The sequence below is a fragment of the Cryptomeria japonica genome, chromosome 5, assembly GCF_030272615.1.
Source record: "Cryptomeria japonica chromosome 5, Sugi_1.0, whole genome shotgun sequence".
Lineage (NCBI taxonomy): Eukaryota > Viridiplantae > Streptophyta > Pinopsida > Cupressales > Cupressaceae > Cryptomeria > Cryptomeria japonica.
The window spans coordinates 791,072,971-791,097,640 of record NC_081409.1 but is presented as its reverse complement, the minus strand read 5'-3'; positions in this window follow the sequence as shown (position 1 = coordinate 791,097,640).

Genomic DNA, 24,670 nt, shown 5'->3' with positions numbered 1-24,670 from the left:
TCAAGATAGTAAACATCCTTAATCAGTTATATCCATATCATCAGCAACCTTCTCAATATCCTTATTGAAATGCCAACAATCTTCCATTGTCTGTTATAATGTCAAATGCTAACAATCTCCCCCTTTGGCATTGATGGAAAAACCAATTGATTTGACCTTAAAAGATTCAGATTGCTGTGATTTTGAAATGCTGAAATTCTCTCTTGTTGTCAACATATTTTCTCCCCTATACATTAGACTTCTCCTATTCTTCAGTCTTCTCCCCTTTCTCAGTTTTCTCCCCCTTTGACAACAATGCCAAAAAGTAAAGAACTAAAACATAATGTATTCCTGTATGAAGTGATTTCCTGTTGTAATGTGTCAATTCAGTCTCGGTCAAAGCATTTTGTCTTCAATTCATGTTCCTTGTATTGTATCCTGTAATATTTCCTGTACACCTTTAGAAAACATCCTAAAGTGTGTAAATCAACATCAACTCCTAAAAGATATTTGATAGAGTCATTGGATTGATGCTTTCACCGAACTCAGTCAGTGAGTAGAAGATAGGGGTAGGACCCCTAACTTACTTTTGAGATATTCAAAAGTGTCCCTTGGTAGTGGTTTGGTGAAGATATCTACTATTTGTTCCTTTGTGCTAACATATTCCAACACCACTATCTTCTCTAAGATAATGATATTTGATAGAGATGTGCCTTGTCTTAGAGTGCATAATAGGATTTTTTGAAATGTTAATGGCACTAGTATTGTCACAGAATATAGTTACTGGTTCGGTAACTTTCTCATTTATACCTTCCAATAGTTGTTTGATCCATGCAATGTTGGTACAATTCAATGTTGCAACAATGTATTCAGCTTCTGCTATTGACTGTGAAACACATCCTTGTTTCTTGCTAAGCCAACTCACTAGTCTTTCTCCTAAAAAGAAAGCTCCCCCACTTGTGCTTTTTCTGTCATCAATGTTGCCTGCCCAATCAACATTAGTATAAAATTTTAAATCAAAATCAATTCCTTTCTGATATACTAAGCCATAATCCTCAGTGCCTTTCAAGTATCTAAAAATTCTTTTAATTGCTATCATGTGTGTTTCCTTAGGATATGCAAAGAATCTTGCAACTATACCTACTACATGTGCTATGTCTGGTCTACTTTGAACAAGATATTGTATCTTTCCAATCATGGATTGGTAAAGTGTCTCATCAACAGATGTAGATTCATCATTCTTTGATAATTTATAGTTGGTAGTCATAGGAGTACTTATTGGTTTTGAATCCTCTATTCCAAATTTCTTCAAGATTTCATTTATGTACTTGGATTGAGTAATGAAATTCTCATTTTTCATTTGTAGTATCTATAAACCTATAAAATACTTTATCTCACTAATTAATGACATCTCAAATTCTTTGCTCATTTCATTTCCAAAGTTCTTGCATAAAGAGTCATTTCCATAAAATATAATATCATCAACAAATATGGTTGAGATCAGTATTCCATTTTCATCATTCTTCATGTACATATTGTTGTTCTCACTTGTCCTTATAAAACCAATCTTAATCAAATAAGAGTGCAATCTTTCATACCATGCTCTAGGTGCTTGTTTCAAACCTTATAAAGCTTTGTTCAATTTACATACCTGATCTTTATTCTTGTCTTCAACAAATCCTTCAAGTTGTTCAATGAAAATTTCTTCTTCTAATATTCCATTTATAAATGCAGATTTGACATCCATTTGATATACCTTGAAGTTTTTGAAAGTAGCATATGCCAGCAATGTTCTTACTCCTTCAAGTCTAGCAACAAGTGTAAAAGTTTCACCATAATCAATTCCTTCTTCTTGAGCATAACCTTTGCAAACTAGTCTTGCTTTGTTTCGAATGACCTCTCCTTTTTCATTTAGCTTGTTTCTAAAAATCCACTTTGTACTGATTACATTTTTGTCCTTCAGTCTTGGGATTAGTGTCCATGTGTCATTCTTCTTGATTTGATCAATCTCTTCTGTCATAGCATTTATCCAATCTTCACTGTTAAATGTCTCTTTCACTATTCTTGGTTTAAATTCAGATATCAAACATGTGTTCTGTCTTAGTTTGTTCCTTGTCATCATTGGATCATCCTTATCTCATATAATCTAACTTGGTGCATGATGTCTTTTGACATACTTGGTAAATACAGGCTCGGTAGGCTCTATATGATCTTCTTCATCACTCAGTAACTAGATATTCTCTTCATTTTCTTCAATAGTTTTCTCGGTAAGATTTGTCGGTTGAACATAGACAAATTCATCATAGTCTTCTAGTTCCTTGGAATTTCCTTCATCATTTCTTTCTACAAATTCATCAATTTTCACATTTGCACTTTCTACTATTTTGTTAGATGATTTGATCAGACATTTAAATGGTTTACTTCTAGAAGAATAACCTAGAAATGTTCCTTCTTCACTTTTTTGATCAAACTTGCCATTTCTATCATCTTTGTGAACATAGCATCTACTTCCAAAGATTTTAAAATAACTTACATTAGGTTTCTTATCATACCAGATTTCATATGGTGTCTTCAAAGTACCTTTCTTCAGTTGTACTCGGTTTAGGGTGTAAACTGCTATGCTTATTGCTTCTCTCCAAAATGTTTGTGGCACTTTCTTTTCAATCATTAGTGTTCTAGTACAATCCACAATAGATCTGCTTCTTCTCTCAGCTATTCCATTCTGTTGTGGAGTTCTCGGTGTAGAGACTTGTCTTTTAATACCATGATCATTGCAGAATAAGTTGAACTCATCAGATGTAAACTCTCCTCCTCTATCTAATCTAAGACATTTTAGTTGTCTTCCTGTTTCATTTTCAACTCTTGCCTTGTACCATTTAAACATTTGAAAATCTTTTGATTTTTTTTTTAAAAACATTACTGACATCATCCTTGAGTAATCATCCACAAATAATATGAAATATTTATCACCATAATAACTTTGAACTTTCATAGGACCACAAAGATCGGTGTGCACAAGATCTAAAATTCCCTTAGAAGTGTAAGACTTACTTGTAAAGCTTGATCTTGTCATCTTACCCATCTGGCATCCTTGACACATAGCATTCTCAGGTTTTTCAAGACTCGGTAAACCTCTTACTCAGTGCTTCTTACTTATTTTGATCAGATTATCAAAATTTACATGACAAAACCTTAAATGCCATAACCAGGTATCATCTATCTTTGCATAAAGACATTTATTCTGATTTGAGTCAAGATGAAATGTATTACCTTTTGTTTGTGTCCTGGTAGTAGCTAACTTTCCATTCTTGTCATGAACTTTGACAATTCCTTTTTGAAATTCTATTCAGTAACCTGTATTGTTTAGTTGTGCTACACTCAACAAATTGTATTTCAAACCTTCAACCCAATAAACATCATTGCATCTTGCATTGTCAAGATGTGTTATAGATCCTTTACCTTTCACCAGACATGGTGCATCATTACCAAATCTAACATAGCCTCCATCATAATCTTCTAACATAACAAACTTGTGTTTATCTCCTGTCATAGGATGTGAGCATCCACTATCTATGATCCAAGAATCATTAGTGTTTATGTGAGATATTAGGGGTTTTTCTTCATACCTTTCTTCATCTAATCCATCTTTGATAGCCACATAAACTACTTCCTCTGTATCATTTTCATCTGATTTATCATGGTTGGATTCCTCATCAGCTATTAAGCATGTCTTTCTATCTCTTCTTCTAAAGTCTTGGTGTCCTCTGTAATGATTATCTTTCTATCTATCATCTCGGTAATCTCTCTTTTCAGTAGATTCTTTGTCAGGACAGTTAGAAGCTATATGTCCTATTTTATCACAATTGAAACATTTCAAAGGTAGTTTTCCTTTATACTTACATTTGCCTCTCGGTAACCATCTGGCTAATAGTGCTTCAAACTCTTCTTGCTTTCTGATTTCCTCATGCAGTTTGTGTACTTCTTCCATGTTCTTACAAAATCTTTCACTTGCTCCACTATGATCTCCTTCAGAGTATTTATACTTTCTTTCATTGTAATCATTAGATTCATCAAGATGAAAAGAACTAAATATAGATTCAACTTTATTTACCGAAGATCCACTATTATCAAAGTTACTTAACTCAAATGCATGTAGCTTACCAATAGTAGCATCTAAATAAATTGGCATATTAGGTACAGACCTCAATTCATTGATTGCAGAGACTCGGATTGCATAAGCTAGTAGAAGGGTTCTTAACAACTTACTTGTTATATCCTTTTCTTCAATAGTTCCACCTACTCCTTTGATTTGATTGACAATCTCCTTTAGTCTTCTACTGTACTGAGTTATGTTCTCACCTTCATTCATCCTCATAGATTCAAGTTGTCCTCTTAGACTATCTACTTTTTCTCTTTGTACATGTTCATCTCCTCCATATACTGATACGAGCTTATCCCACATAGCCTTTGCATCATTGCAACCTTCTAGATCATTAAACTCTGAATCGATCAATGCTGATGTTATTTCAATCATTGCTTGGATATGTTCTTGCTTTGCCTTTATCTCTTCCATTGTCAATGGATAGGTGCTCGGTGTAACAAAATCATTCTCTAGATAGTATACAACATATTATCCAACTCCTAATAGGTGCAACTTCATACTTTTCTGCCATGTAGAGAAACTTGACTTGTTCAGCTTCGGTGCATCCCTCTTATACATCTTTGGATCTTTAACTCAAGTGCCTTTAAATTTTTCTTTCGGAATCCAAAGCTCTGATACCAATTAATAGTTCTGATACTTAATATAAGTACAGATCTAATAGCCATCAAGATGAGAGGGGGGGGTGAATCATACAAACTTAATCTTCCATAAAAACATTAGATTCAACCTCAGTAACATATACTTTAGTAATATAACCAAAATTGTTAAACATGCAAACTCAAAAGCATATAAACATCATAATACTCATAATGCCAGATTTAATGTGGAAACCCAAATAGTGAAAAACCACTGTGGGATTTTGGACCCACTAAGAAATATACTCTTCTAGAGTATGCTCAGTTAAAAGAAAATCATGTTAAAGATTACAAACACATTGCTAGATGTGACCCGGTTAAGGGATTTCCCTCAGATCTATTAGGATCTTCACCTTGTTAGAAGTGACCTTGTTAAAGGATTTCAAACACTCAATCAGAATGTCACCTTGCTAGAGGGTTTTACAAATAAGACTGTTAAGTCCATTCGATTAAGAGATTTTCTATCACTTTCACAAAATAACAGTAATAAAAATCTATCTGTAACTTCACATCTAAAATGCTAAAGCAGATTCTTATTTGTTCAATACAATCTAGACATATAACTAATCTTGTCCATCTGCTAGGCTTCTATACTCTGTTATTCAAACAAGTCTTCAAGCTTATGTGCTCGGTAATCACTATGTAACATCCCTGTGCATACACTTTCCCACATGCATTCTTTATCAATAGTTCCCTATTTATAAACAATTAGCTAACCGCTTAATCTCCTTGATCACATTTCTCATGATCAATCATAGCCATCAAATCTTCAGTCTTGTCTAGGTTCAATGTACCCTTCGATCTGAAAACATTTTACCTCACCTTGGAACTTGCATATATTTCTTGGAACTTGTGCTAGGGTATTGCGGTTCAATCTAAGCTGTAGATCTTCATGCCGACTTTCCTTTGCCATAGATTCATTAACAAACTTCATGCACAACATACCAATCATTTAATCATTTCTAGCTCATCAGATTCCTTCATTAAATAACACATGTAAACATTTAATGCATTCTATTACAGCTTGGTTACAAATCAGTGAATACTAAACTTCACTCGGTAGACATTCCGCCTTCATTAAGTGATAGCGATAACCTTAGGGTTTATCGACTATGTTCCTTAGGGTTTACTGACTAGGTTCTTTGCTTGGTAACATAGTATAGTATTAACCTTACAATTTATAACATATGTATGATGTTAAAACAATCTAGACATCATGATCTCATCATTGTCTAACTCGGTAATAGTTGCCTATTGAATACCTTATTCATCCCCTTATTCATCATAATCTTTCTGTGTCTTTTACCGACATCTTTATACTCTTGAAATCATACTTCTGAAGATATGACAACATCTTACTGAATTAGAAAATCAATTTCTTGACATCAATGACAAAATAATAATATCAAGACAATAAACATCCTTAATTAGTTATATCCATAATCATCAACAACCTTCTCAATATCCTTATTGAAATGCCAACAATCTTCCATTGTCTGTTAAAATGCCAAATGAAAATAGGTGATAGATATTTTATGCTAGTAATTGATGATTATTCTAGGTTGATGTGGGTTGTATTTTTGAAGGAGAAATCACAAGAATTGGACAAGTTCAAGATATTCAAAGCTAAGGTAGAGATTGAGTCTATATTGAAGGTGAAATGTTTGAGATCTGATAGAGGTGGAAAATTTTGTTCTAGTGAGTTCAACTCATTTTGTGAGAAACATAGAATCAAAAGACAGTTATCTCCTCCTAGAATGCCTCAGTAGAATCGAGTTGTTGAAAGGAAGAACAAAATTGTCTTGGATGTTGCAAGGACTATGTTGATTGAAGGGAATGTTCTAAAGATCTACTTGAAAGAAGCTATTAGCACCCTTGTTTACACATTCAACAAAGTCGAAATCAAAGGTGATACTAGTAGGACCCCTTATGAGCTCTGGTTTGGTCATATTCCTTCTATGAGATACTTTAGAGTATTTGGTAGCAAATGTTATATCAAGAGAGATGAGGATATAGGAAATTTTGATACTAGAAGTTATGTGGGAATTTTCATGGGATATTCTGCACAGAGTAAAGCATACTAGTGCTACAATAAGAGACTGAGAAAGATAGTAGAAAGTGCAAATGTGAAGGTGGATGAGAACCTTGGGAAAGAGATTAGAGCATGTGGTTATGATGATGCACATGTTGTTTTAGCTCATTTTCAGACTGAAGAACCTAAGCAGAATGATCAAGTAGAGACATTTAACCTAGATGTTGTTGTTGGTGGTGAAGAGGTGTAAGAACCTGATAATCAGAACAATCAGAAGACCGTAAGGTATGAAAGATTGAATCATTCTAAAAAATCAGATTATTGGTGATAAGAAGAAAGGTGTAATGACTAGAAGAAGGTTAGCTACTAAAGAAGTATGTTTGATTTCTAAAGTTGAACCTAAAGATGTTGTTGAATCTTGTAAACATGAAAATTAGATGATATATATGGAAGAAGATATAGATCAGATTGAAAAGAATAACACATGGGAACTTGTGCCTAGACCTAAGGATAAGAATGTTATTGTGATGGGGAGGGGTTCTCAAAGAGAGTCCCACCTTGCTCAATAGGAAATTGAGTGATAAGTAAGTGGGCTCCTTACAGTCTCCAACTAGTCTTTCAACAACCAAAATATTGAAACTCTCTAGGAGTGCTCCTAATCAAGTTGTGCTCAATAGTTGCTCAGGCATGATTGAGATTCACAAGGGTAAATCCAACCTCAAACTAGAAATATTCTAACATATTCTTACAAGGGTTATAGTAGGTGTTATTAAGGGATTTCCATTACCAATCAACTGGTTTTATAATTGGCTTTCCTTCATTTGTTCATTGCTCCCTCTTTCTCCTATTTTGTAGGCCTAGTAGCCCTAGAGCCCCAATTAGCCCTACCTAATTAGTTTTTGGGGAACTTCTTATAAACTACTCAAATAAACTAGAAAAATATTTTATGATATGAGTACCCTTTTGGATGAAATTTTTAATCCATTAGGTGAGATAGTCAGGTTTGTCTGTATGGGTACGAAACCCAAAATTGGTATTTTTGAAGGGTTTTGGGACTTAGTTGCCTTCTTAAAAGGGTTTAATGTCTTCCCTAGTTTTTCACACCTCCAAATTTCCACATAGGCCCTTCCACACCTTACTTACTCATGCCAAACACTTGGCATCTTCATACTTGATCATCCTTTTCAGAACATGCAACTTCTAGATCATTTTTTTAACTAGGCTATGATTGAACTTGCTTAGGAAATGATGACAAATGGCCTTTAAATGACCTTCAAGACAAAAAAAAGTATATTTAAAATTTACAAAGGTTCCATGGCTCGATTCCCAAGAGTTATTAAGCAAAAATCAAAGGACTTCAAGCTGGAACCATATTTGGGCTCAATAACCCTTGCTCAGGCTGAGAGAAATGTAAAATTGAATACATACTTCAAACCTACATTAGAAACTATCTCAAATACCTTATGAGAACTACAAATACATGTACAAAGAAATCATGAGAGAACAATAATTAAATCAATCCATTAAGTACGGACTGCTGCTCAAAATTTAAGAAAATGCAAGGTAAAATCTGGAAAATCTCTTCACAATGTATTCAAACTTGCTCACAGCCTTTGCCAACCTATTTACGTTTCTTGTCAGAGCATTTTATATTCCATCCAAGTCCTAACTAAATCTTCATAAGTTTCCTAACAACTGGTGTGCTCAAACTTTCAAAGGACTTCTCAAAAGTTGTAAATGTTGTCGAGCAATATTGACAACTTTTGCCAAAATGTGCATTTTTGCATTCTATACATTGCCACTCATCCTAAACCTCCTATAATGAATTATAAACACTAAAATGACAGGTTTCAATTCCAAATGAGGCTTTCCAAGACATTTGACATCAAAATGCAAGTTTAGGCCATTTTAGGTTTACAAGGGCTCATAAGCCAAAATTGAGCAAACATGCAACCTAGATGATAACCAACCTTTAAATGCATATATAACACACATATGGACCTTTGAGAAGTCCAGTATTCATAAACCTAAGAAAAAAATAAAGACCATCCCATCCAAATCTAGGAAATGTACTCAAGACTAGGTGCTCCTACACCATACTCCCCCAATGAAAAGAAGTCAAGTGATTCCTTGTGGTAGCAAAGAAAGGGAAAATACAAGCTTAGAAAAGTTTGTCTCAGGTATCCAAGTAGCCTCAAATGCTAGAAGGTTCTAGCATTTGATCAAGTGCTCCATATAGACAATATGCCTTGTCTTCTTGAGAACTCTAGAGTCTAACACTTTCTCTACTTGTGGCATGGTTGCAAGTGATAAGGGCAAGTCTGAAAGTTATTGAGATACATCTGAGACTATACTACCTTCCTTTGGAAGTGTTCCCTTATACTACACCAACTTTTCAACATTGAAGATGGGAGATAAAGCCATATCTCCAGGTAGGTACAATTTGTAAGCATTGTTGCCATACTTTGCCAAGATTGAACAAGGTCCAATCCTGCTCATCTGAAGTTTACTAGGGACACCTTTCTGAAGCCTTTCTTTGTTCAAATGAACCATGACCATGTCCCCAACTGCAAATTGTATATCCTTTCTTTTCTCATCTACTTTTTCCTTGTTCCTTTGAGAGGTGTCTTGTAGGGCTGTCCTAACTTGCTCATGAATCTCTTGCATGGATTGAGCCATTTCCATATAATTTTTACTCTTCTTTCCCATCTTTCCCACATCTTTGAGTTCTAAAACACCTCTTGGATCAAGGCCATACACAATCTTAAAAGGGCTCTTACCGGTTGATCTATTCACACTGTCATTGTAGGCAAACTCAACTTGATGGATGATCTGATCCCAAGCTTGTCCATAATCCTTTTTCAAACATCTAAGAAGGTTTCCAAGTATTCTATTAACCATCTCTATCTAGCCATATGTTTGGGGATGATAGGATGAACTGAAAGACAAGTTAGTACCCAATCTCTTCCATAAAGTCTTTCAAAAATGACCAAGAAACTTTGCATCTCTGTCTGATACAATGTTGTAGGTAAACAATCAATTCTAATAACCTTTGAAAAACAAATGAGCAATGTGACTAGCATCATGAGTGACCTTACATGGAATAAATTGGGTCATCTTTCTAAACCTATCTACCACAACATAGATGTTATCAAAACCTCATTTGGTTTTAGGCAAACCAACAACAAAATCCATACTTACACACTCCCATGGCCAGGTTGGAATAGGTAAAGGCTGATAAAGACTAGCATTAGAAGAGGTACCCTTATCTCTTAGGAAAACCACACATTTCTCCACATATTTCCTGATATCTCTTTGCATCTTAGGCCAATAGTAGAGTCTGTGGACAAGTTCCAAAGTCTTCTTCAAACCAAAATGTCCACTTAGGCATCCATTGTGCTTCTCTTGCATCAAATTTTCTCTCGTAGACCCTCTAGGTACACATAACTGCCCTCCCTTAAACAAAAGTCCATTTTGTAAGGTGTAATCTACATATTCACTATGAAAATGGTTTCCAAACTCTTGACAAACCTTGTAGGCAATAGAAAAGTCTTCATTATCTTGATTCAAACCCTTGAAACTATCCACTCCAATGCTTTTGAGCTACACTTCTTGCAGTGTTAGCAACCTTCTACTTAATGCATAAACTACTTTATTACAATGTCATTTCTTGTGTTTAATGGTAAATGTATATGACTGTAAATACTCAACCCATTTAATATGCCTATGATTCAACTTTTCTTGATAATTGAGAAAGCTAAGAGCTTGATTATTTGTATAAACCACAAATTCCTTAGGCAAAAAATTATGCCTCCATTTCCTAAGAGATTTAATAGGTGCATACAAATCCAAATCATAAGAGGAATACCTTTTCATGGCATCATTGGGCTTCTCTTTGAAAAATGCAACCGGTCTATTGTCTTAGCTTAAAACTGCTCCAACTGCTATATTTCTTGCATGACATTGAATGGTGAAAAGCTTGTCAAAGCTTGGAAGAATTAGTACTGGTTGAATAGCCACCTTTGTCTTCAAGAGATAAAACTATCTTTGTGCTTCTTTTGTCCATTGGAACTTGGTTTTCATACCTCCTTTAATTTTATCAAGCATGGGTACACATATCTCACTAAATCCTCTGATGAACTTCCTATAGAATTGTGTTAAGCCATAAAAAATCATAACTTCACTTGTTGTCTTAGGTGTAGGCCAATTGATTATGGCTTCCACCTTAGAGGTATCCATCTTCAAATCACCTCTTGAGATTACAAACCCAAGATATATCAATTCTTTTTTCATAAACTCACATTTCTCCAAATTGATGGTTAGTTGTTCATCACATAGTTTTCTCAATACAATCTCTATATGCTTAAGATGTCCATCTTTAAACTTGATAAAAATGAATATTTCATCTAAATAAACAACAAAAAAATTACCAATATAGTTTTTGAGTACTTCATTCATGAGCCTCATGAATGTCTTAGGAGCATTTGTGAGTCCAAATGGCATAACAAGCCATTCATAAAGTCCTTCTGTGGTCTTGAAGGCTATCTTCCATTCATCACCCTCCTTGATTCTAATTTGATGGTAACCACTCTTGAGGTCTATCTTGGTGAGGTATTCAACATGCCCTAAACAATCCATTAAGTCTTCAATCCTTGGAATGGGAAATCTATACCTGATTGTAATCTAGTTTATGGCTCTAGAATCAGTGCAAAGTCTCCCGGTACCTCCCTTCTTTGGGGCCAAAATGGTGGGTACTGCACATGGGTTGACACTCTTCCTTGTTAGTTCATTATCTAAGAGTTCTTGTATTTGATTAGCTACCTCCTTGTTCTGATCTAGTGTCATTTTATAGGCTTCCTTATTGGGAAATGAAGATCCATGTATCAAGTCAATTTCGTGACTTATGACACAGTGAGGAGACAAGGTTGCTGGTGTTCCATCACTGATAATGTCCTTAAACTGATTTAGGACCTGCTACACTTCTTTGGGAATGCATACTTCCTTCTCCTTGCTTTCTTCCTTTGGTTTTACAACAATTACAAACACCACTCCTTCTCCTTCCTTGAGTGTGTTAATGAACTCCTTCTCACCAACTAGCAACACATTAGAACCCTTTGATCTATTCTCTTCTTGGTCTCCTATGGACTGAATTTTATAGGTGATTCCATCCTTTTGAAAAAGTATAGGCATTCTTCTCTCCTTGGTGTATTGCTTTTCTGTCAAACTACCATGGCCTACCTAGGAGTAGGTGGCAAGCATCCATTGGCAAGATCTCACACAAGATTTTGTGCTTGTAGCCTCCTATAGTGAACTCCACCCAAGTTTGTTCATTCACAAGAACATGTTGCCAATTGTTGTGCCAAGTAAATGGTGCAAGGGCACCTCATCAACACTCAAATTATGACCCTAAGGATGAAGACTAGGATCAATAGAGTGTTTTACTGTGTCTTGTGTTTCATGTATGCAACAAACCCCCACCATGTAAGCCCATGTCATCAATTAGGCATTTTGATAAGATAATTGGGATAATGTGGTCCATGGGGGTAGTAGATGGTTTATTTTTGTGTTTTATAGGTTTTAGACATGTTTTAGGAGTGTTTGGTTGATCCATGTGTGTGGATTCAAACCTTAGCAAGTATGTCAACATTTTGTGCAAAATTGCAAAACTGCAAATTTTTGAAATACAGTTGGAGGAAGCCTTTCAATGGCTCCAACCTACTCCAAATTTTGTTGACAACTGTTGAAGAGTTGTATAAGCCTTTTGGAGATGATTCCAAAGTTTTTTGCTATTATGATTGGAGTATGTGAAGAAATAAAACACTAAATACAATAGTTTTCCCAGAAATTCTAAGTTTGCAAGAGTTGCACGTGCCTGTACGGATTAATTTGAATCACACTATCCATGGAGTAGATAGAGGGGTGAAATAGTATTTTTTTTTGGTGGTGTGAGGTCCTAATTGTTTCAGAGTAGTGATAACTCTCCATTCTTCTGACTACAACCCATAAATTAAGGGTTTGGAGAGGGTTTTGGATAAACATGGCCTTATCTTGCATTCTAGTCCACTAGAGGACCCTTCCTTTGGAGGGATATAGGATAAGCCTCTGTACTTTAGGTTTTTCATGGTTTGTTTCAGAGGAAATTTGTTTGTGTTGAGAAAGGAGCAAAATTAGGTAGGTATCTCTATGTGACTACCTAGGACAAGATTAAGTACAGTCATCATAAAATATCATAGTGGTGGATTCCAGGCATCCAAACCTAGAATTGGGGGTTACTCACCATCCCTCCCATGCCCATAGAGTTGGTTTTCTATTTTGGTTTCATTGATTGGTATTGCTTTGGAAAATAGGCCTAATTGCCCCTATTAGGTCGCTTGGCCTCTAAAGGGATCAAGCCTTGTAATTGCAGGCCTAGTCAAACCATTTTAGGAATTAGTGCAAATTCCAAAAGGGTGTTTGAAATGGTAATTTTTTTGTATGGGTGTGTGGAAAATTTTGGAGTTAAGATCCATTTTATCACCAAATAGGGCTACAAGCCAAGGGGGTAGGTTTCTAAAGGAAGTATAAGGAATTGGAGCCTAATCACAAAACCAATGCTTGGACTAGTTTCTACTGGCCATAAATGAACCAAATCCTAAGCTCTTAGGAGTAGGGTGTCATTGGATGGTGTAGGGTAGGTATTGAGGCATCTACTCATCTTGAGCAGGCCCAAGGCTAGTGAACTTGTGTGTAGTTTCATCCAAGGTGTTGAGTCCTTCCTTGTAGGACCCTTGTGATCATTTAGGGGTCATAAGTCTAACCTTGTTTGGGCTTGTCCTTAGGTGTGTGGTAAGGGCTCTACATCAAGTGGTATTAGAGCATAGGAGTGTTCTTTGTAAAGAAGGAGAAGGCAAGATGTCAAAATAAGAGGGACCCCAAGATGTACCTTCAAGAATGACCAATGCTGAGTTGAATGTCCTGGTGAAGAAACAGATAGAAGAGAGTAGAGCAGTCAGGTTTGAGAATTAGGCCTTGAGAAATGAGATGGACCAATTCAAGGATAGAGTGGAGAGGGGAGAGAGAAACTCTGGAGAAGAAGGGGATGCAGAGGAAATCCCTAGACATGAAGAGCTAGAGGTTCCTACAAACTAGAGACCCCTGATGAGTTTCCTCAAGTCCATGGAGAGAAGAATAATGTATGTGAAGATGGATCTACCAGTATTTGCAGGCAAGATGGTGCCTGATACAGTGATGGAGTGAATAGACTCCTTGGACAATTTTTTTGAAAGTGAAGACATACCAGAGCACCAGAGGGTGAAGATGGCCCATTCCAAAGTGAAAGGGGCTGCACTAACCCTCGTGGAGTTTCATCCAAGATGAGAGGGTGAAAGAGGGAAAGAGAAGAGTGGCTACATGGAAGAAGTTGATGGATTTGGTGAAAGAAACCTATGTCCCAATAGACTACAATGTCTAATTGCATAGGAGGAGACAAAATTTGAAGCAGAAGGAGATGGATGTGAGTTCTTATACAAAGGAGTTCATGAAGTTGTGTGTGAGAACCAAGGTGAAAGAAAGTGAAGATGAGAAGGTGCCTATATATCTCAATGGGTTGAGATTTACAATCCAAGAAGATTTTAATCTCCACACCCCAGAGACGGTCCAAAAGCTCTTTCAATTGGCACTGAAGATGGAGGAGAAGTTGAAAAGAAGGCAGGAATAAAATGGTAGAGGTAAATGGAGACAACAAAGAGGGGAAAGAGGCCCTTTCAGAGGTAGAGGAAATAGTTTTGGATAGCAGGGTGACTCTAAACAAGAAGGAAATAGAGGAGAGAGTGGTTACAACCAAGGAGTGGGCCAAAATCTAAGAGAGAACTTTAGGGGTAGAAGACCACCCTCTGGAGGAAGATCCCAAGAAAGAGGGCCTCCTAGGTGCTATAACTGCAACCAAGAAGGGCACATGGCCAATAGATGTCCAAAGAAGGTTTCTAGCTCCATGGGAGAAAGGAGAAACAATTTGGTGCAGGAATCTGATTATCAAAGTGTGGCAAGTGTAAACACTTATCAAAGTGTTAATGCTCCTGATAGCTATGTCTATCTTGAAAGAGGAGAGGCTTTGATGATGAGGAGAGTAGTAACCACCATGAAGGTACCTGACAAGGAGCCTACACAAAGGAAATCTCTTTTCAAAATCACTTGCAAGGTAGTAGGAAAGGTATGCAAGGTCTTGATAGACTCTGAATCCACTGAAAATTTTGTATCTCTTGAAATGGCAAAAAAGATTAAACTTAGAAAGCTTCCTCATCCTTACCCCGACAAGGTCTCATGGCTCACCCAAGGTTAGCAAGCGGTGGTAGAAGAGAATTATTTGGTGGAGTTTCAGATTGGATCATACAAGGATAGATTTCTATTTGATATAGCCAAGATGGATGCATGCCATCTCTTTTTTGGAAGACCATGGTAGTATGACTTGAAAGATCATCATGATGGGTTGAGAAACACCTATTCAATCACCAAGGATGGGAAGGTGATATAACTCTTACCTTTGACAGAGGAAGAGATGGAATCAAAAGGGAATGATGCCAAGGTGCTGATTGTAGAGGGAAAATAGTTCATAAAGGAGATTGCAGAGAAAGGTGCAGTTTGCTATGCCCTCATTCCTAGCCCCAAGGTGACAAGGAAAGAGTAGTTTGCAAAAGAGAAAGAAGGAAGACAGAAGCACATAGATCCTGCAGTTAGACAACTGCTTGATAAGCATAAAGGAATCATCTCGGATGGAATGCAAAGATCCCTACCACTTCTGAGAGACATCAGTTGTTGCATAGATCTGATCCCTGGATCTACTCTCCCAAACAAAGTAGCCTACAAGCTCACTCTAGACCAGAATGTAGAAATGGCAAGGTAGATTGAAGAGTTGCTTGAATCAGAACTATTTGGCAAGAGCTTAAGCCCATGTGCAGTACCTATTGTCCTTGCACCCAAAAAACAAGGCACTTGGAGGCTTTGTACAGACTCAAGGGCCATCAACAAGATAACTATAAGGTATAGGTTCCCAATCCCTAGGATAAAGGATTTTCTTGGTTGCTTGGGGAGTGCTAAGTATTTCACCAAAATGGATCTAAAAAGTGGATACTATTGGGTTAGTGCAGGATCAAGGGGGGCCAAAAAGTGGCAATGTGAGAAAAATTGCCTTCCTCACTCGCCTAAAAACGCGAAAATCTATGTTGACTTTTTGCTTGGCCTAGGTGTCAGTACACCTTGGCTTGGTAATTACCTATGCAAATCGGATATCCAATTTTTAATTGTAATTTTAATTTCAAAATATATTATATGTTACATATTAAATTATATATATTATATAATACGTATTATATAATATATTATTATATTATATTATAATAATATATTATATAATACAATATTATATTATATTATATATAATATAATATATAATATAATATAATAATATATTATATAATATATTATTATATTGTATATGTTATTTAAAAATAATTTAAGTATAGAAATCAGATATCCAATTTTTTGAGACTTTTATATTTCGATAGTGATAGTCCCGTGAGTCATTTTTAACTCACAGGTCACGCGAATTCATCAAAATCCGATATCCACTCCATCCGATATCTGGTGTTTTGACAAAAAATTACAAAAAAATAGATTAAGAGGTAAGAATTTTATCGTGTTGAATCATTTTCATTCATTTTTTGTATTTTTTGTTAATGTTTATTTGATTTTTCATTGAAAATATGATTTTTTTCATGAAAACTAGGTTTTTTTAAATCAAATACCTAATTGTTTAAATTTGTTAACTAAATTTAATTGTTTACATTCAATTAGGTTAAAAATGGGGGATAACAATAAAAACACTGACCAACCACAACCACAACTACAACAACCAAACCCTCATTTGCCAAACCCCCCCTCTATTCAAGATTTGATTGCACAAAACTTGAATGAATTGAGGGGGATTGTAGAAGTATATCGTAGGATCCCTCATCTACACCCATTGTTTGATCCTCTCACGTTGATCATAAAAAGTATGGAAATCGTGACTAAGGAGCACGATGCCACCCTTTTGTGGTGAGATTCTATGAAGAAAAAATATGCAGATGGCTTGTCGTATAAGGATATCAAGGATCTTGAGATATCCAAAGCTGATATCTCCTCATTGTTTGTCAATCGCCATATTGGTCAGCCCGTAGATCCCAAAAAAACAAAACTTTCTATCAAATGGTGCACAAATGATGGGATTGTGAAAAACTTTTGGGATCGTTGGTGGATGGTTTTCGACAAACCACCCAACAACAATCTTGATATCCCCTTCTATTTCATAAAAATATTGTATGTTGAGTTTGTTCTACGCAAACATGTGAACTAATTTGACATCCAACCTTTCCAGGGTGTAGGTTTAGGTATGCCCCAAAATAGACCTGGGGCAGTATAAGTAGTCCAGGGCCCATATGTCCCCCCTCCTCTTGTTGATCCCCCACCTACAGTTCAACATCCTGATATCATTTGTGAGACGGCTTCACGGACCATATCAACTATTCACTCTTTAAGTAGCCTTTTGGTTTCTCAGGTTGCATCAGTAGCTCAGCCTACCCTTGATGGTAGTGGTGTATCCGGTGCCGATGACATGTCATCCTCGACTCCACACATATGCATGCCCCATAGTTGTGTAATGTGTGGGCACGTATGCTTTGGTCTTGTTGGACAACTTGTTGATTCTCCCGTGGGCAGTGTAGATTATGAGGTGCATGAGATGCATGATGTACCAGATGTTATTACACAAATTGGAGGATACCCTGGGGAGTCCTCACATGCTAGAGTTAAGGAGGCACCGTCATCATACATTTATGGTGTATTGGTAAGATTTGTGTTTTCACAGTTCATGTTATATTTTAATTAAATATTTATAAATTAGATAATATTAAGTACTAATTTTTATTTACATGGTCTATTTAATAGTTGATGACTGAGGATGAGTTGAGATAGATTCAGGAGGGCACCTTGTCGGCCATTTCATTTGGCCTTAATAGCTTGATGGTACATATATTATTGCACCTAGTCATTTGTATTTTATTGTACATCCATGCTCATCATTTATATTTGTATTAATTAGATTATGTAGTAACTTGCATGTATTTCTTATTTTACTCTTGTAGGGCACAAGCAACACGAGTGCGGTGCAGTGTGATTGAGGATTTGGTAGTGCAGCTGGAGACAAGGGAAAGGTAATTGAATGCAAATATGATTGAATTAATAGTTTAAATAACTTATAGTGATTATACATGTCTAGACATAGATTGATAGTTTCATATACTTGTTGTGTATATATACAGAGAACTCTTGGCTTCACATCCTTGATGACTACACCCAGTATACCTGAAGAAGAAGAAGAGATGCATTGAGTAGATGTGTGTTTATTTTATTATTTGATTAGTAGATATAATTTGTTATTATCAGTGACAATTATATGCTAACTTGTATCAATGTCATGTTTCTGAACATATGTAGGTTGTGTATCAAAATATTCAAAACATACCTCCTCTACCAAAGACATACATCAAGAGTCCTACAAAGATGAAGAGAAAACGTGGAGATGAGGTAAACATGAATAGTTCAATTATATAGTTCATTTTTATGTTAACTTTTTGAATGTCAATTATAAAATATAACTAATATTAATCATGGTTTGTTTTTCTTGTGTGGGATCCTTCAGAGCCGAGCAGTGCAATGAAGAGGATAGATTTTGATGATCCATTAGTAGCTTAGGATGTTATAGATAGTTTTGGGATGCTTACATGTCTAGTTGACATGTATATTTTGTATATGGACATACATTCACGTATTTAGACATACATTTTGTTTCAGTTGGCGTTTATGCCATATTTGTGTATGGACATACATTTGTAATCATTCAACATTTTTATATATACAGAAATTGATATTCGATCATATGAATTGTTGCTCATCTGTGTGTGGTGTTATCATGGAAATCTTTAATCTCCATTCCAATAATTAGCAATGGCTAATAATGGCTATTTAATGAACAATACAATTCATTTCATTTCATCATAACTGTTGTTTTTATAATGAACAATATAATTCATTTAATGAACAATACAATACAATTCATTTAATCAACAATACAATACAATTCATTCAATGAACAATACAATTCATTCAATGAACAATATAATTCATTTAATGAACAATACAATAAAATTCATTTAATGAACAATACTTGATACAATTCATTATTACCCTATGCATGGTCCTATTTTGCACCCCACCTCAATCGAACACTTGGGGTTTTATTAGGGCAGCAATTTTTCAGTTGGCGAAAAAATCGTCAGTCTCACTCAATCGAATGTTGTTGCGTGGCCGATTTCTCATTCTGCTTGTTGTGATGATGAACCGTCAGCTCTAACATGTCTAGTTAGGCATTATTACCCTACGCATGCTCCTATTTTCCACCCCCACTCGATCCGACGCTCAGGGTCATACCCTACCAGCATCGTCCCTTGAGCGCCCTAAGTGCTCAAAATTTTAAAACTTTGACAGGCCCTAACTCAAAATCTATGGCACCTACGAATGATCTTTTTGAACCTATGGGGCCATGAGAGGGGTCTCTACAAAATCCTATCTCGGTTTTTCAATTTGCCCTATTGTTTTATTAGGGAAGCAATTTTTTGGTTGGCAAAAAAATCTCACTCAATCGATTATTGTCACGTGGCTAATTTCTCATTCTGCTCATTGCGATGATGAACCATTAGCTCCACCATGTCTAGTTAGGCATTATTACCCTATGCATACTCCTAATTTTCCCCCACACTTGATCCGACGTTCGAGGTCATACCCTACCGGTGTCGTCCCTTGAGTGCCCTAAGTGCTCAAAATTATCAAACTTTGATGGGCTCTAACTTGGAATCCATGGCACCTGTGAATGATCCGTTTGAACCTATGGGGCCACAAGAGGGGTCCCTAAAAAAGCCCACCTCAATTTTTCAATTTCCCCTACAATTTTATTAGGGAAGCAATTTTTTGGTTGGCAAAAAAATCGTCAGTCTCACTCAATCAAATGTTGTCGCGTGGCTGATTTCTCATTCTGCTCGTTGCGATGATGAACTCTTGGCTCTGACATGTCTAGTTAGGTATTATTACCCTATGCATGCTCCTATTTTTCCCCCCCACTCGATCCGATGCTCAGGGTCATACCCTACCGGCATCGTCCCTTGAGCGCCTTAAGTGCTCAAAATTGTCAAAATTTGATGGGCCCTAACTCGAGATCTGTGGCACCTACGAACAATCTGTTTGAATCTGCGGGGCCATAAGAGGGGTCCCTACAAAAGCCTATCTTAGTTTTTCATGTTCCCCTATGGTTTTATTAGGGCAGCAATTTTTCGGTCGGCAAAAAAATCGTCAGTCTCACTGAATCGAATGTTGTCGCATGGTCGATTTCTCATTCTGCTCATTGCGATGATGAACCATCAGCTCCAACATGTCTAGTTAGGCATTATTACCCTACGCATGCTCCTATTTTGCCCCCCCACTTGATCCGACGCTTGAGGTCATACCTTACCGGTGTCGTCCCTTGAGTGCCCTAAGTGCTCAAAATTGTCGAACTTTGATGGGCCCTAACTCAGAATCTATGGCACCTGCGAATGATCTATTTGAACCTACAGGGCCATGAGAGGGGTACCTAAAAAATTCTATCTTGGTGTTTCAAGTTGTCCTACAGATTTATTAGGGCAGCAATTTTTCGATTGGCAAAAAAATCGTCAGTCTCACTCAATCGAATGTTGTCGCGTGGCCGATTTCTTGTTCTGCTCATTGCGATGATGAATTGTCAGCTCTGATAGGTCAAGTTAGGCATTATTACCCTACACATGCTCCTATTTTTCCCCCCACCTCGATCTGATGCTCGGGGTCATACCTTACTGGCGTCGTCCCTTGAGCGCCCTAACTGCTCAAGATTGTCAAACTTTGACGAGCCCTAACTTGGAATCTGTGGCACCTGCGAAAAATGCGTTTAAACCTATGAGGCCATGAGAGGGGTCCCTAAAAAAGCCTATCTCAATTTTTCAAGTTCCTTACGGTTTTATTAGGGCAGCAATTTTTTGGTTGGCGAAAAAATCATCAGTCTCACTCAATTGAATGTTGTTGCGTGGCCAATTTCTCATTTTGCTTGTTGTGATGATGAACCATCCACTCTAACATATCTAGTTAGGCATTATTACCCTATGCATGCTCCTATTTTTCCCCCCCACTTGATCTGATGATCGGGGTTATACCCTACCAGTGTCGTCCCTTGAGTGCCCTAAGTGCTCAAAATTGTGAAAATTTGATGGGCCCTACATCAGAATCCATGGCACATGAAAATGATCCGTTTGAACCTACAGGGCCATGAGAGGGCTCCCTACAAAAGCCTATGTGGGTTTTTCAAGTTTCCTTATGGTTTTATTAGGGCAGCAATTTTTCGGTTGGCGAAAAAATCGTCAGTCTCACTCAATTGAATGTTGTCGCATGGTTGATTTATCATTCTGCTCATTGCGATGATGAACCATTGGCTCTGACATGTCAATTTAGGCATTATTACCCTACGCATGCTCCTATTTTTCCCCCCCACTCGATTCGATGCTCGGGGTCATACCCTACTGGCGTCATCCCTTGAGCTCCCTAAGTGCTCAAAATTGTAAAACTTTGATGGGCCATAACTCGAAATCTGTGGCACCTGTGAATGATCCATTCAAACCTACGGTGCCATGAGAGGGATCCCTAAAAAAGCCTATCTTGGTTTTTCAAGTTTCCCTATGGTTTTATTAGGGCAGCAATTTTTCGGTTGGCAAAAAAATCGTCAGTCTCACTCAATCGAATGTTGTCGCGTGGCCGATTTCTCATTCTGCTCGATGCGATGATGAACTATCAGCTCCAACATGTCGAGTTAGGCATTATTACCCTACGCATGCTCCTATTTTGGCCCCCCACTCGATCTGATGCTTGGGGTCATACCCTATCGGCATCGTCCCTTGAGCGCCCTAAGTGCTCAAAATTGTCAAACTTTGATGGGCCCTAACTTGGAATCCATGGCACCCGTGAATGGTCTATTTGAACCTATGGGGCCATGAGAAGGGTCCCTACAAAATCCTATCTCAGTTTTTCAAGTTTCCCTATGGTTTATTAGGGCAGCACTTTTTTGGTTGGCAAAAAATCATCAGTCTCACTCAATCGAATGTTGTTGCGTGGCCGATTTCTCGTTCTGCTCATTGCAATGACAAACCATTGGCTCTGACATGTCTAGTTAGACATTATTACCCTATGCATGCCCCTATTTTCCCCCCCACTCAATCTGGTGCTTGGTTTCATACCCTACCGACGTCATCCCTTGAGTGCCCTAAGTGCTCAAAATTGTCAAACTTTGATGTGCCCTAACTCAGAATCCGTGGCACCTACGAATTATCCATTTGAACCTACAGGGCCATGAGTGGGGTCCCTACAAAAGCCTACCTCAATTTTTCAAGTTTCCCTATGGTTTTATTAGGGCAGCAATTTTTTTATTGGCGAAAAAATCATCAGTCTCACTCAATGGAATGTTGTTGCGTTAGGGGTCATATTGTGTCTTACAACCCCGTAGGACACAATATGACCCCTAGCAAGTCGTAGGACACAATATGACCCCTAAAGACATGATTTGGTGTCTTAAGGGGTCCTATGGTGTCGTTAGGGGTTGTACGGTGTCCATAGGGGTCATATGGTGTCTTGGGACACCGTAGGACCCCTTAGCACAAAATATGACCCCTTTTCCCTACAATATTACCCAAAGTGACCCAATATGGTGTCATTAGGGGTGATATGGTGTCCTAAGAGGTCATAAGGGTTCATGGGACACCATATGACCCCTTTAAGACACCATATGACCCCTAACGACACTATAGAACCCCTTAAGACACCAAATTGTGTCATTAGGGGTAATATTCTCTCTCTCTCTCCCTCTCCTTCTCTCTCTCTCTCTCTCTCTCTCTCTCTCTCTCTCTCTCTCTCTCTCTCCCTCCCTCCCTCTCTCTCTCTCTCCCCCTCTCTCCTTCTCTCCTCTCCACCTCTCTCTCTCTCTCCCTCTCTCCCTCTCTCCCTCTCTCCTCTCCTCTCTCTCTCTCTCTCTCTCTCTCTCTCTCTCTCTCTCTCTCTCTCTCTCTCTCTCTCTCTCTCTCTCTCTCTCTCCCCTTCTCTCTCTATCTCTCTAAAATATGACTAATAAAATCCGATATCCGATTTAATCGGATATCGGATTTTTGCCATGTGGCAGTTTACCAAATAAATGGTGGCAATGGGAAATTGTTTCGGGACCAAAAAGTTTTGTACTAAAATCGAATATTGGATAAAATTCGATATCCAATTTTATCTGATATCCAATTTTTGTTGTCAAATTTTCAAATTTCAAATTTCAGCTTGGGATTGCTTTGGTATTTGTCTTGGAAGTGACAAGCCTGGAAAGTCAACTAAAAAAATGTGTTTTTTAGTATTCCTTGATTTTCTAGACTTTACACTGGTGGCTGATGACTTTTTTTGTAACCAGAATTGATAAAATGAAAAGGGTTTTTTAGGACGTTCCCAGCTTTCCAACAATATAAGGCTTCTCTTATTTCGACTTTAATAAATAATTATTATTTATTTTCTAATTGAATTCTGACAATAGTCTTGATTGATATATTGATTGAAAAATGTTCATAACTTTCAAACGGGTAAGTGCACAAAGATGGTGGTCAAAAAGGGGGGTATAAGTGGACACTTTTTTTTCTAAAATTAGGTGAACTTGAACTTAGAGGCAAAATTTGAAAGTCATCCACTCAAGATATGAAGATAATCAAAGAACAAATATTGTAGCACTCTGAATCTAGTTTCCAAATTACTAAACTTTTTCAAAATTAAATAAGTTTAAGGGGGTCAAATCCTTCATGGATGAAAAACTAACCCTTTTTTCTGAAAAACATAACATAGTGTCTGACGTGCGCTTCAAAAATGTCATAGTTAGATTTAATATTTTGACAAATCCATTGGCAGAAAAATAGTTAAGAGTGAGCACTAGAAGATGTAAATTTTTTTGTAATTTTTTGTTGAGTATTTATTTTTTTATGATTTTTCCAATCGAGCACATCCTAAAAATTTGGTACCTGTTCATGCGCGAAGCATAAGTTCCACTAAACAAACTGAAAATACAATTTTTTTCTTCTAAATTGTAAAGAATCAAGTGCACTACAATAATATATAAAGATTTTTAAATTTGGATACATAAATCAAAAGTTATTCAAAAACTGGTGCACCTATATCTGTGAGAACTATGGAGACACTAGTAAAAGAAATTCAATAATAATATGTTATTGTTGTTGAAATTGAAAAAAAATTATATGGTTAGAAAGCTCAGAAGATGGGTGAAAATATGGAAGAAATTTTAGAAATACCCACTTTATGAAGTATAAACCTTATGATGACAAAGTCTATAAATCAAGTTGATAAAATAAAACACATCAAAAATGAGAGAAATGGAGGGAAATCAAACTTCCAATCAGTAGCTCTGTCATCCAGGCCTATTTCCAGGCCTAAAAAGTCAAAAGCGCATACGGGGTACTTATGGTTTAAAAAGCGCGTACGGGGTATTTATAGTGTAAGAAGCGCGTACGCGCTATGTTTACTATAAACAACGCGTATGTGCTATTGTATAATATGATATTCTATGTATAATATGTGTATATTTATATAATATATGTAATATATAATATGTGTATAATATGACATTGTATATATAATATGTTTATATACATATAATATATTAAACATATATATACACATGTAAGTGTATCGTCTCTCCCTCTA